Raw genomic sequence first — 15,231 nt, 5'->3', positions numbered from 1 at the left:
GTTTTGTAATTTGCAGAAGAAACAGTTTCACTCTCAAGTGGAGAAAGAGTTCTGCCTTTAGGCAACTTATATAAACGAGGAGACCTACCCAAGAGGGTATCTCAAGCAGAAGGAAGCCACCAGGGAGCCCCTCTATCAGGGGAGCCCCAGTCTAGGGGAGCCCCAACCCTGCCTTCAGGGAGCCCCAGTCTGAGGTGAGACACAGCCTTGCCTTCAGGGATCTCTCAGGTTGATGAAGGGCTCAGAGTCACTTAACTTCAGGGATTTTTCTGGTTCTTTCTGCACTCATTGATCATAGCTTCTTGATTTCTTCATTACATTGGATGATACTTGGCTTCATAGCTTGCTTTGGAATATGGAGGGTATCTCTACCAATGTCTTTTAATTAATTTAATTAATTAATTAGGCTGCACCAGGTCTTAGTTGAGGCATGTGAGATCTAGTTCCTTGGCCAGGGATGGAACTCAGGCCCCTTGCATTGGACCACTGGGCTATGAGAAAATCCCAGAAATAAAATGAATTAAAACTTTTCTATGTCTACAGGTCAGGATTTCAATCCTCATGTACTGGAAAGAAACTTGGACTGGGAGTGGGGTTTTACTCCTAGCCCTGGAAATAACCCAGGAGACCACTTTCCTCCTCCAGACCTCCATCCACACCACGGCAACCCCCTGGCATCATTAGAATCAGTGACATGTCAAAGACAAATCCTGTGCATGGAATGCATAGCTGAGCCAGGGTTAGAACCCAGACCCTACAAGGTGCACAGCCCAAGGCTGTTTGAGGAACATTCCACTGGAGGGCAAATCAAGTGGGTGGAAGTCCTAGTGGGTTTCTGGAGAATGGTGAGAGTCAGAGTGGAGCTGGTGAGGAAGAGCAGAATTCCCACTCATCCCTGGGGAGGTGCCGGGTTCCACTCTTTCCTCCACATGCCTCCTCTTCTGACTTGGTCTCCAGAGCTCCCAGGGCCTCTGTCCTCCTGCAGCAGGTGTAGGGAGGGGTCATATGTACATTTGGACAGGACTCTGAGGCTGGAATTTGTAAGGAGCTGGAAAGAGCCCGGAATCCTTGGTAAGGCACATCTCCTCTCGGAGTCCCATCTCCTCATCTGAATGCTGGAGACAAATCCACACCCCATGTCCACCCCACAGTGTGGCTGCAGGGGTGAATTACCCTGCGCTGGTGTGCACCTACCTGGTGGGAGGAATTCTGCTGAGGTTATGTTTGTTTTAATTTTCACAGCAGCGTTTGGAATCTTGTTCCCATTTTGCAGAGGGGAAACTGAGGAGGTTCACCTGGAAGAGCTAAGACTCCCAGGTCTTAGCTAGGTAGTAGTATCAGAGTCAGCACAGACTTTCAGCATCTATTCACTCACTCGGCAAATGCACTTTGCCACTCCAGGTACTGTGCCAGACCCCAGGCAGAAAGCACTGACCCAAGGGCCTGGGTCTTGCCCTCCCGAGGTGACAGTTTGGAGTGGAAGACAGGTTTATAGACAGGTAACCACGAGGGCACTGAGTGCTCCACACATGAAGAACTTCAGGGCACTGCAGGGCAGCCACGAGGGAAGCCTGCTGGGATGGAGACGGGGGAGGGTGTCCTGAGGAAGTGATGTGCATGCTGGCATTTCCAGGAGGAACTAGAAGAAACTGACTCACCAACTGGAGGAAGCATTAGTTGTTCCCCTGTGTCACCAAGACCAGGGACAAGGGCCAGTTTCTCTCTGTGGGCACTGAGAAGGATGCTGGGCTAGGAGGCCTGGGGAGCTGCAATCTCCATCATGGGGAAGAGGGGGCTTAGGTCCTCTGTGCAGAGTCTGGGCCCTGAAGGTGGGTCAAGACAGCAAAGTCTCTAAGTCACTCTGGACCAGTCACTGGAGACATGCTGTTAGCCCCCTTGCTCCTATTTTGGGTGAAAGAGGATGCCCCTCACATGTTCCCCAACCTGCCCCACCACAAAGAAGACGTGTTCCCACCAAAAACCTGGACCTGATCTCCAAATTTACTTCTGTCTTTCCCCTGGGTTCATTCATTCCATGTCATTCTTTCTGAGTCTCCTGATCTGTGCCTCCATTTCCTTATCTGTAAAATAGATCTAATAAAAGCACCCATATCATGGATTGCTCAAAGATTAAAAAAGCTAATATAAGTAAAGTGATTAGAACAGTCCTCAGCACATGGTAAACGCTCAACAAATGTTATTTACATGTTACAATAGTCATCCCATAGATAGCAGGTGGGTCACTCTTTCTGTTTAACCCCTTTCAAAAGCATGTGTGTGATTTTGGGTGGTAATGGTGATAACAGGCTTGCCCAGTGGTAACGAATCTACTTGCAATGCAGGAGACCTGAGTTTGATCCCTGGGTCGGGAAGATCCCCTGGAGAAGGAAATAGCAACTCACTCCAGTATTCTTGCCTGGGGAATTCCATGGACAGAGCAGCCTGTGGGGCTACGTCCATGGGGTTGCCAAGAGTCAGACAGGACTGAGTGACTAAATAAGAACAACAATGGTGAGGACTGTGATTATGATGTGAGGAGTGGCTTTGGTGACGATGATGGTCAGTTTTCACAGTGCTGATGGTGGTGATGGTGGTGAGGATGACATAGCAATGATGAAGACCCTTGGTGGTGATCAGTGACACCCTGCAGTGGCAGCTTTGGGGGGCATCTGTTTTCATCCCAGGTCCCACTTGTTTTGGAGAGACTCCCGAGAACCCGCTCTTGGTTCCTCCCAGCCCCAACCTCAGCTGAACCTGGTAACCAGCACACCGTGGGTACACAAAGCATGTTTGCTGGATGGATGTCAGACCTCGTCCCAGACAGATCTCTCTCAGAACCACTTCATCACAAGAAAAGAAATCCCACCCTTTCTTATCGTAACTTTTCTCTCTCGTGACTTAGTTAAGAGATCCTGGTTTCTTTACCCACACCACTCTCACTGCAACGGAAGGTTCTTCACCCCTCCTGCTCTGCGGCGGGAACCAACTGGTGACACCTCACCGTTTTCTGGAGCCCCGGGCTGATACAGGGACTGACGAGAGGCATCAGCCCTGCCCTGCAAGGTGTGGCTGGGGGTGCTTGTGGCATTGCCCAGTATTGATTGTCAGTGACCAAGAGATGTTTGTGGGGAAAGGAGAACTCCTGCTTCTGCAAGACATCAAGGACCAAATAACCCCAAAAGGTACTGGAGCCACACTTCTTGAGAGGTCAAATCATTCAGGTAGAGCCTGACCTGCCCAGGTCCCCCACCTGAAAGCAGATCCTTCTCCAAGCAGCCCCGCCCTTTTGGTGAGCACTCTCCAAGTGGCCAGATGCCATGCCCACTTCTCCATCCACCACCATAAAGAACAGAATGGGCCAGCCAGGTCTCAGACCAAAGGCAAACGCGCCAAGACTGCTGGCTGTTATTTAAAATCCATTCTGTCCCCTCTTCCCTTTCTATTAGGATGTCTGCTGTTTAGTTGGGGGCTGCTGCTGCTGCTAAGTCGCTTCAGTCGTGTCTGACTCTGTGCGACCCCGTAGACGGCAGCCCACTAGGCTCCTCTGTCCCTGGCATTCTCCAGGAAAGAATACTGGAGTGGGTTGCCGTTTCCTTCTCCAATGCATGGAAGTGAAAAGTGAAAGTGAAGTCGCTCAGTTGTGCCCGACTCTTAGCGACCCCATGGACTGCAGCCCACCAGGCTCCTCCGTCCATGGGATTTTCCAGGCAAGAGTACTGGAGTGGGTTGCCATGATTATCATAAATAAGATTATCATAAAGACAATCTTTCTTGGCCTTAATTGCAACTTGGTATTGGGCTCTGGTGGCTCAGATGGTAAAGAATCTGCCTGCAATGCAGGACACCAGGGTTCCATCCCTGGGTCAGGAAGATCCCATGGAGAAGGGAATGGCTACCCACTCCAGTATTCTTGCCTGGAGAATTCCATGGACAGAGGAGCCTGGCAGGCTACAGTCCATAGAGTCACAAAGAGTCAGACACAACTGAGCAACTTACACTTTCACTTTCATGGACTATACGACCAACTTTTGGCCAATGGGATATGAGAAAAAAAAATAAAGAGTGCAACTTCTGGAGAATGTCATTAAAAGGAAGGGAGTAAGCACTTCTTCCCTTCTTTTGCCTTGCTGGCTGGAATGTAGACGTAAAGGATGTGGCTCCAGCAGCCATCCTAGACCGTGAGGTAACGTGGGTCTAGAGGCCATGAATGGTGGGGAAATAGGATAGAAGGAGTCTGGACACCATGTCACACTTTGGCAGTCTAGGAGTGACTACTTCTGGATTTCTTAGCAGTGAGAGGGAAATAAATCTCTCTTATTTAAGCCACTGATATTGTGTTCATTTGTTCATTTTCTGTTACTGCAGACTAAACCTAATTCTAATTGACACATCCGTGGACTGAAACTAGTCCCCAGGCATATTTCATTTGCCTACACACCAATGTTCATATGTTTTAAATTCGAGTCCCACATGTTAAAACCAAGATTTTTTTTTCACATAAAAATTTGAATTGTGATTTCTCCTGAAACTGCAGTTCAGCCTGGTGATATTGGAAGAAGCTGAGTAACAGCTGCCCTTTTCTGCTAGAACCCAGGTCCTTCTGTTCATCACAGTCTCTGCTGAGCCGCTTTCACTCTGTATTCCTCCCTGGTACCAATGGCTCTGGGCTTGAATCCCTGGGGCAGGTTCTCACGGTCCACACTCAATTCCCAAGGAACCCTTCTCGCCCTGCCTTCTCCATATGAGCCCCTTACACACCATCTAGAACCAATCAGAGTCCTACTTTCTGGCCCAGCCATGGGGTGGGAGCTTTCTCAGGCAGGGAATTATATCTAGAAGCAAAAGCGAGGTGGGGAACAGGTCTGGGACTGGAGTAGGGGCTTACCCTGGGCCACCAGCAAGTCTGTGGCACAACAGACCTGAAGTCTAGAGTCCTGAGCCCCAGCCTGGTGACCCAAGCTCCTGAGTCTTTGGAAGAGAAGGTTTTGGTAGAAGAACTTTCCTCAGAAGAGAGAGTTTTTCTATTCTCCTAAAACAAAAATGAAAACAGAAACAAAACCAGCCCCACCCACTCTGTCCAAATCCAGGCAGTGGTGGGAGAATGTGGACAGGAAGTTGCATGGGTGGCATCCTGGTAAAAGACTGGCCACTTGCCTCCCTCTCTGAACCCTAAGCTGTGACAAGGACAGAGGCCAACTCGCAGTGAGAGCTGCTCTATTTCAGTCCCAGGCAAGGAGTCCCTTCTCGAAGAGCTACAAAGTTGTAATTCTTTCATTCTGTCATCCCCAGCTCGTGCAGAGCCTAGTATGCCGAAGAGGCCAAATGAACATTGATGAATGGATGAGCTAACAAGTAAATGAATGAAAGAAACCAGAGTTCAGGGCCTGTGCAATAAGCCTCAGATGGATGCTGGCATTGCCTGCAAGTGAGCTCAGTCGTATTTGACTCTTTGCGACCCCCTGGATGGTAGCCCACCAGGCTCCTCTGTCCATGGAATTTTCCAGACAATAATACTAGAGTAGGTTGCCATTTCGTACTCCAGGGGAATGTTCCTGATCCAGGGATCAAGCTCACGTCTCCTGCATCTCCTGCATTGGCACGTGGGTTCTTTACCACTGCGCCACCTGGGAAGCCCTCAGAAGGATGGCATGATCACAAAAGCTCCCCTTCCCCTCACAGGTTCCTGTTTTTAGGAATTACCAGAGATTCCCGAACGGAGGTTCTGGGCCTGCTGGTTCCAATCCCCTCCCCCTTCCCTTGACTCTGTAGACCCCTCCTGAGTGGAGGAGAGAGCCTAGAAGTAAAGTTCCCAGGTGGCCATGGTAGCCTCAATGGCACCCTGCTGTTTGTGGTTCCTGCTGGCCCCGGGAAGGGACTAAGATGCGGTGCTGCACCCTTTCAGCACCACCGTGACTGATGGGAAATTGCTCCACTATTAAGACCCATGCTTTGTCTCTACAAGCAGAAAAATTAACTAGAGCGGCTAATTAATCAGAGAAATGTGCAACATCTCTGTTATTTTTAATTCCTCGCCCACATTAATGCATTATTGGTTTGCTTTAAAACTAATTCACAGCCCGGTCTTGATTCCCTTATCTCAGGGTTGCCAGCTCCGGGCTGGACGTGAAGCAAGCTCTGCTGCTGATTCCCCAGTCCTTCAAATCTTCTCAAAGCACATTAGAGTCACATAAACAGGACATGTAATGAGACAGCCCTACTTTGCTTTGATACTTTTAATTACCAGCCTGAGAAAGACAAGGAAGAGGCAAGGAGGTCCAGGAGAGATGCCTGGGGCCTGGCAATGCACGCTCGTTGCCTGCTGCAAGGATAAAGTCAAAACCAGCTGGCTCTTCTCTGAACACCTTCCCTGTCTCAGGGGTGCTGGTGGTTTCCAGCAACAGAGAGGCACCGGGAACATGCTTAGTAGACATGCGACCTATGCCGATTCAAGGTACACAGAAAAAGATCCCTTTTTTTAGAATGTGAGTTTCCTTCTCCCCACAGAAGCCTGGCAATTTGACAAGGAAACTTCCTGAATAGGAGATGCCAAGCAAGGACTTTCATCTTCCTCAGGCAATTATGTATTCAATTGACCAACACTTTATGAGCACCTGTTGTGTGCCAGGCACTGTCTCGGTTATTGATGATACATCAGTGAACAAAAGAATCACTGATTCTGGTCCTCACAGAGTGGCCACTCCAGCAGGAAGAAGATATAACTGTAGGCACGATAAAGAGGTACATTACACAGTGTGTTCCTGAGTCTTGCATTTCTACACATCTTGCAAGTAAGAAACTAATTGCTTCTTGTTCTGGATTTTTCTTTCAAGGATGTTTGTGGAGCAAACAGCCTTGGAAGCTAGAGGTTGTGTCCCTGCTGCCACGGAGGGAGGCATGCTTTCTGTCCAGTTTAGTAAAATTATTATCTCTTCTGGAGCAAAGGACAGGCGTCCTGTCCATTATAAACGATTTGACTTCCTGAGCACCCGTTCCCCTCCTGTAACATTACCCATCACGTGGGCAGATCTCATCCAGTCCTCTTTACATCACCCTGTGAGAACTGGGGCTCAGGAAACCAGTGTGAGAATTACACTAGATAAGATGGGATGAGATGTGTTCCCCCCACCATGCTAGTGAAAAGGATCAGTAACACCACCTCTGCCCTCAGAGACACATAAGTCAGCTTCAAGGCACAGCCCAGGACCGTTGTTGTTGATAGAGTTGTCCTGACTTCCTCCCGCAGGTCCAGGTGGAGTCACCTGTAGTTAGCACATCAGGAGGGCTTCTAAAAGAAGGAAGCAGCAGACACGAGTTCCATCCCTGGGTCAGGAAGATCCCTTGGAGAAAGAAATGGCAACCCACTTCAGTATTCTTGCCTGGGAAATCCCATGGACAGAGGAGCCTGGTGGGCTACAGTCCAAGGGGTAGCAAAAGAGCCAGACACGGCTTAGTAACTAAACAGCAAGCATTGTGGTCAAAGGCAGGTGACCAGACCACTGTCTGAGCACCCTGAAGCCCTCCCTGACTGCTCTGCCCTGAGGACCACTGACTCCTCTCACCCCCAATCACAGTTAGTCCCTTGCTCCCACTGTGGGGCCAAGGTCTCTCTCATTCTCCCCTGGGTGTGGTTTTTGTCTCCCTAACCAGGTTGTGAGCCCGGGGCAGATACCACGTGTCTGAGTGTCTCCGATCTGTCACACAGCTGGCTCTGCTCATCATAAACCATCAATAAATTCTCAGTGACAAGAGCAACAAGCCTCCCGCTCAGTGCCAAGCGCAGTCCTTCCGCCACATAACCTGTGCAAGGGTCTGGAGGGAAAGTGGTGGGGCCACTGGGGTCACCTGGTCCTCCTGTCTCCCCTCCAAGCTGTCTTCCCACTCAGCCTGCTCTGGCCTGGCCTTTCGCCCACCTGCCAGGGGCTCCAGCCCCTCCTCCCCCACCCCCACGCATCCCAGGAGAGAAGGAGGTGGGGATGCCTGGTTAAGTACTTTCCTGTCTGCATCCTGCTCCCCCAGCCTCCACGACTATTATTGGTAAGTGAACCAATTTTCTCTCCTGACATCTGTAGCTCTTAGCAGTGAATATATTTGAAAAACCCTTTATGATTACTTGAAATCTTCCCTGCAATTTGATTCCTGATATTTCTCTGTGCTCACTGAATGATTCTTTTAACTCACTATTTCTTACATCGCAGGCCTGCCCATCTCCCCACCCCCCACACACCACCTTGGATATTTAGCCCCTTCCTCCCACAACCTGCAGAGAGGCAGGCAGGCCAGGCCAGGGCCCACCTCCTCACCCGCACCCTCCCCATCTGCCCCTAACACTGCTACCCCAGATGGACAGCCCCCATCTCCAAGCCTCATGCTCAGCCTAGGACTTTGTAACAAGGAGAATTTCTCAGGGAGCCAGAGTCTCCTTCTCCCCCATCTGCCATGAGCCACATACACCACCCGCTGCCTGGTCTCAGGATTATTTCCAGTTCCTTCCAGAACACTTAGCGTTTCAGCCTCAGCACGTGAAGCTGACTTCCTCCTGGGGGAGAGTACAGTTGGGAATGATACTAGTAATCAGTACAAACTAGAATGGGTTTCAGAATACTGGCTGCTGCTGGGGTGGGGATGTGGTGGGGCCTGAGCAGTGCATTGAGCCCTGTGCGTGTGTGCTTAGTCGCTCAGTCATGTCTGACTCTTTGCGACCCCGTGGACTGTAGCCCACTAGGCTCCTCTGCCCATGGGGATTCTCCAGGCAAGAATACTGGAGTGGGTTGCCATGCCCTCCTCCAGGGGATCTTCCTGACCCAGGAACTGAACATTGCAGGAGGATTCTTCACCATCTGAGCTACCAGGAAAGCCCGCATTGAGCCCTACTTGGCTCTAAAGACATTGCTGCGATGTACTTCCACAAGGGCTTTCCTTGTGGCTCAGCTGGTAAAAAACAAATCTACAATGCGGAAGATCTGGCTTTGATCCCTGGGTTGGGAAGATCCCTTGGAGAAGGGAAAGGCTAGCCTCTCCAATATTCTGGCCTAGAGAATGCCATGGACCATACAGCCCATGGGGTCACAAATAGTTGGACATTGCAGCAACTTTCACACACTTCACTTTGCACAGTGGTGGTATTTGGGGGTGGTGTTCGGGAGTGGGGGGGGGGTGAAAGTTCTAAAGGCACAAAAACGTCATCAGATCCAGGTTAACTCTGCAGACCTCTCCCAGCCACAAGGAGCCTGTGTCCACACACGGTGTTAGGAGAGTGAGTCCTCGTGGGGCTTTCCTGCTGCCCTGTTGCTGCCAGACCCTCAGGCATTTGCTCAAGACTCCAAACACCGTGCAACGGCATCCGACACCATGCCTCTCACTCACTCAGTTACCCATTCATTTAGCTGACAAACAGTTCCCGAGCACTTGCTATGTGTTAGGGAGCCTGGCTGGAGCTGGGGGGACAAAGAGGGAGCAAGCCCGGTTCTGGCCTCCTGAGCTCACAGCCAGGCATGGGAGCAGGACGCAGAAGTGGTGGTGCAAGAAATGGGCTGGTTGGAGGCTCAGAGCCCACATCCTGGAGTCAGACTGTCTGGGCTTGAACACCAGCTACTACTCTGTTCATAGTGGGACTTTGGGCAAGACTCAACTTTTCTGGGCCACAATTTCCCCATCTATAACAATATTTACCTCATAGGATTGATATGAGTTGATATATGAAAAGCTGGGGCTTCCCTGGTGGCTTAGTGTAAAGAATCTACCTGCTAATGCAGGAGACACGGGATTGATTGCTGGTCCAGGAAGATCCCACATGCCCCGGAGCAACTAAGCCTGTGTTGAGGCTGTGCTCAAGGGCCCCGTCCTCCGCATCAAGAGAAGCCACTTCAATGAGAAGCCCATGCACCACCGCTAGGGAGTAGCCCCTGCTCTCCACAACCAGAGCAAGCCCACGCAGCAACGAAAACCCAGAACAGTCATAATAAACACATAAAATTATGAAAAGCTGTTAGGACAGAGCCTGGCAGATATCAACGCTATATAAATGTTAGTTATCTCTGCTAAAAGATGGGATTGACTCTGTTTCCTGGTACCATTGTAGAAAGAGATCTTATTATATTGATCACCATTGCAGATATTCAAGCTTTCTCTTCTCGGGATCCATTTCTCAGTAAGAAGAGCTGAGAACTGGAGAGATTGAAAAGACCATTTCAGGGAAAACGGAGTGTCCCAAAGAGGTGAGTTGAAGAGGTCGGTAGAGAGTGAGCAGGGTAATGGATGTCCCTTGACCCACATCCACTCACATGCAGGGAGCATGCCCTGCTTATGTCCACACAGGAAGTGGGTGTGGGAGTAGGCTCCCTCCAGAGGGACTCATGGGGTGAGATCACAGGTCTTCCCATGTTCCCTTCTCCTAAGGGTCATTGCCCTCAACCCCGGGCTTCCCTGATAACTCAGTTGGTAAAGAATCTGCCTGGAATGCAGGAGACCCTGGTTTGATTCCTGGATTGGGAAGATCCCCTGGAGAAGGGATAGGCTACCTGCTCCAGTATTCTTGGGCTTCCCTTGTGGCTCAGCTGGTAAAGAATCCTCCTGCAATGCGGGAGACCTGGGTTTGATCCCTGGGTTGGGAAGATTCCCCTGGAGAAGGGAAAGGCTACCCACTCCAGTATTCTGGCCTGGAGAATTCCATGGACTGTATAGTCCTTGGGGTGGTAAGGAACCAGACATGACTGAGCAATTGACTTTCACTTTCCAGGTGGTAGGTGCCTCTAGTCCTGCTTTTTCACTGGACTTTCTGTGAGCCTGTCCACCTGGACTGGCAGGTTCAGAGGGTGGGCCACACCCCCCAGCCAAACTGGAAGGGCCCAAAGCCCAGCACAAGGTCTTCTGGATCATGTCGTCTCCTCTCTGTCCTCAAAATGAGCTCGGCCCCCAGGGCTCAGGTCAGCTTTGGGGAGGGGTGGGGAAGTCAGATGCTGAGTCATGAGAACAGCTCTGAGACTCAGAGCATCCTGTCCTTCCTGACAAGCTGCTAACACAGATTGGGTTCTCATGGTGGAACCAGGCGTACCTGTCCTCCAGGCCCCATCTCTGCATCTACAGCGTCCCCCTACCCCAGACCTTAGCCCCAAGATAACCTGGGCACAGCTGGGGTGCTGTGCTGCTCAGCGAGGTCCACAGGGAGGAGCCAGAGGGCGCCCGATCTCTCTGCACTGTACAGGGAGGGGCCTCCTGTGAGGTGAGTTGATACCTCCAGGCAAATATTGTAGCTGCAGCACCTAACACGATTTACATTCACTCAGCAAAATTCTTCAGTCCTATGCACTAGTCAGGATGGGCTCTATTGTCCCCATTTCACAGATAAGCAAACTGAGGCTTCCAACAGTGAAGAGGCTTACCCTGGGTATACAGCTCATAGGGGCAGCTAAGACCCTACCGCCATGGTCTCCTAGCTCTTCCCTGGGGCTTGCTGTCCTCTGTGAGATTCCTGCTTACATCGGGTTCTCAGCTGAAGAAGAGTTCAGAAACACAGGCGCCCCAGGAGGAAGACCCAGGGAAGAGGTCCCTCAGGGATTGCCTGTGTCCTGTCTCTGGAAGTCAGAAGAATTTGGTTTCTGGGTCTTCCCAGGTCTGCTTTTGCCCTTGTCAGGCAGGCAGCCCCGGTGCAGGTGGCAGGGTAAGTGTGCAGGGGCTTGTTGGGCTGTCCTGAGAGTGAGCAGCTGCAGGGTGACACACACAGAGCTGGCACGGCGGGGCTGCTCCTGTCGGGACCATTACCGCCTTGATTAATTAGGCGCCTTCCACGCAGAGCCTCTGGGCTCCTGGGGCTGCCTGTCAAAACTGCAGGGCTCAGCAAACTGTGGGGCGCCAACCCGGAACCACCATCCAAACCTGCTGTGCTTGGGAGGGAGGCAGCGGGGTGGGGTGGGCGGCAGTCTCTGCCACTCTGCTTGGGTGAAATAGCCATGGGTCTTTCCTTGTTGGTCCTGAAATGTCGCAGGACCTCACCAGCTCCAAATACCATTTATTGAAGACCTGCTTTGTGTATCCACTTCCTCAGGGGCTTTATCAAACCTAGGAAAGAGGAGGAGAGGGGGTCCCATAGCTTCCAACTTGTGACTCCTAAGACCAAGGCCCCCTGCCCTTAGCACCCCTCTCTCTCATTTAGGGAAATCACTCATGAGTCACATACAGTAGTCATACTCCTCCTTACATTCTCTCACCCAAGATCCTCGTCTGGACTAGGGTGGGGGGTGGGCTGGAACAGGTGGAGGAGGACGAACTGGGACCTTCACCCAAGCCCAGGCCAGTGGAAATGCTTACCTGCAAGTGCCCACATGCCTCTTCTCCAGGTACAGGCTGGAAATACCTGAATAACAGATTATGGTCATTTAGCTTCTAGACTGCTCCATCTCTGCATTTCCTAGTTTAGTAAACCGAGATGCTTGGTGGTGTTAGGGTCATGAGTTAGGCTGAAAATAACAGCCAAGCATGTCCACACCAAGGGAAGCATCACCACCAGTGGGATGCTTCTAGCCCTTCTCCCTGGGGCCTGGGCATACTTCTACTCCATCCAGAGCATGTGGGTCAAGTGCCAGTTGCAAAGGGCTAGGTACTCAGTGGTATTAATACAAATGAGACAAGTGGCTGCGCCTGTCCTCACAGAGCTCCCCCTGGTGGAGGAGACAGGAAGCGCATGTCTGTGATGGCAGGAGAAGGGTGTAGACTTAGTGGGTGGCCCCCAGGTGTTACATCCAACATTCCAGCAGCTAATGCTGGGGATAGGGAGGGAGGCAGAGGAACTTTTAGAGGCAATTAGAACAAGTGCTGGCTTGAGGGGTCCACAGTGAAGACAATAAGAATGAGAAGAGAAAGGCAGTCTAGAAGGAGTGAAGGACCCGGAGGTCTCAAACTCAGTACTGTCCTGGGAGTTGTCAGGTGAGCCTGGCGTGGGATGGGTGTAGACTCTGCATCAAAGAGAACTTAACTTATGCCAGTGTCTGGGCTCAGTGCTTTGTCAGCATCTTTTCATTTAAATCCTCAGAGCAACCCTCAGGGATAAGGATGGTAGTATTCTCTTCTGCAAATGTGGAAACTGAGGCTCCAGAGTCTGCTGAATTTGCCCAAGCTTGCAGAATTAGAAGAGACAGATGGCCAGCCATCTGCTCTGTGGGCCAGATTCACCTGCTGGCTTGGCTGGAGGAGGGAAGGCTGGGGAGCCCAGTGACTCCAAGTCATCTGTGATTGGTCGGATGCAGCTGGACTGCAGGACCGTACCAGCCTCTCGGAAAAAGCTAAACTGTATGAAGTGTAGTAGCTTCCCACACCAGAGAATGAGCTACAGGGATGTGATTGCTGAGGATGGAAAAAGGCGGAGAGGAGTCTAAAAGGGGAAATGGGGTGTATTAGTCTGCTTGGGCTGCCACTAAATACCACAGACTGTGTGGCTTAACTATAGAAATGTACTTTCTCACAGTTCTGGAGGCTGAAGTTCAAAATCAAGGTGCCAGAAGGGTTGGCTCCCTCCGGTCTCACCCCTCGTCTTGCAGAGGGCCGCCCTCTTGCAGCCTGCCCACATGGTTGTCCTTCGGTGTGTGTGCTCTGCTGCTGTCTTTGTGTCCTAATCGCCTCTTCTCATAAGGACACCAGTCAGATCGGATTAGGGCCCACCCAAGGGCTTCATCTTAACTCAGTTACTCATCTAAAGGCCCCGTTTCCAAATACAGTCACCTTCTAAGGTACTGCAGCTTAAGGCTTTGATATATGAATTTGGAGGGGGTGCTTAATTCAGCCCATAACACTCCACCCTCTGGATCCCCCCCAAGCTATGTCCTTCTCACATGCAAAATACATTTACCACCAGCCCAATGGCCCCAAAGTCTTATTCCATCCCAACATCAACTCTAAGCCTCAGAGATATGAAATAGGTCCCAAATTGCTAAATAGGGATAAAGGTAGAAGGGAGTTCAAAGAAAGAAAGAAGGTATTGCTGAGGCTATAGCTCCATAAAGCACAGAACAATCTTTGAGTGGGGCTGGGAAGGATCCACTGAAAGCAAAGGGCCTGACATTAAGATCTCACCAGGCCAGGACCATCCTCATGGAAGAGGACTGGGTTAGTGAGGACAGGGTGGGGTGAGAGGTTAGGAGGATGGGGGGTTGTGCAAAGCTCTGAGTATGAGATTCGTCTGCCTGCTCAGCCTCTGCATGGAGATAACTCTGTGTGTGTATGTGTATATGTGTGTGTGTTTTAACACCATTATTGTTTTGCAGTCTCTGCTTCGGCACCTCAGAGACACAGGAGCCAGGATGATGGATCTATTGATTAACATTTTTGTTCACTTCAAGATATGGAATGTGAGTCCCTTTTGAGACACATTTTGCTGGAGGCAGTTGCCTTTACCTTGAATGTTATTGGGCCTCTTTGTGCCCTGATGTCTAGAAGATGTGGGCCCCCTTAGAGAGGCAGAGAGGAACCTGATCCCAGGGTGGGAAACACCACAGGGGCCTGAGCTTCCGGAGTGGGGTCTGTTCTTGGGTCTCTGGGGAAGCCTGCAGAGCCCAGCCTGCCAGCCCTGATCTTGAGTCTTCAGTGACTTGAAGGCCCTCAGAATGACAGGAACTTCAATCTGTGGTTCCCAAATGTCATTGCACATGATCACCACGTGAGGGGCTTGCTAAAATAACAGACTTCTGGTCTTTTGTTTTGAGATGTCTAGGAGTAAGTTGAACGATCCAGTACTTCGACCAGCAGCTCAAAGGAGTTTTATGGCACATGGATCAATACTTTGAAAGAAACCTGGGTCTCATTCAGTCCGCTTATCAGCGTGATCAACTGGAGAAGGTGAACCCAGAAAGTGATGCAGAGGCGACCTAACTGTACTACACTCTGGTCACCCCACAGTCCTTCAAGAAGCAGGAAGACCTCTGTGGGGGGATTATCAACCCTGTCAGACTCACTAGAGGTAATACCCTTCCACAGCTCTGTCAGTGCCCGCCAGTCAAAGACCCTGGGAACACGCCAGCCATGGACAAAGTTGGGTTTATTACTTGATGCAGGGAGGAAGAACATACATGGAGGGGATGGAGGGGAGGGACCTGATTGAGTCGTAAGAGGACAGAGCTAGAGAGAAGCCATGGGAGGAGATCTGGGCTTTGGTCAGGCGATTTGCAGAAGAGTCCAAGAAGACAGCAGTCTGCTCAGGATTGAGAGCTGTCAGAAAGCGGGGCAATCCCGCGAGTGGGTATCTCA

This window comes from Bubalus kerabau, chromosome 3, assembly GCF_029407905.1.
Source record: "Bubalus kerabau isolate K-KA32 ecotype Philippines breed swamp buffalo chromosome 3, PCC_UOA_SB_1v2, whole genome shotgun sequence".
Classification (NCBI taxonomy): domain Eukaryota; kingdom Metazoa; phylum Chordata; class Mammalia; order Artiodactyla; family Bovidae; genus Bubalus; species Bubalus kerabau.
This window is presented reverse-complemented; position numbering follows the sequence as displayed.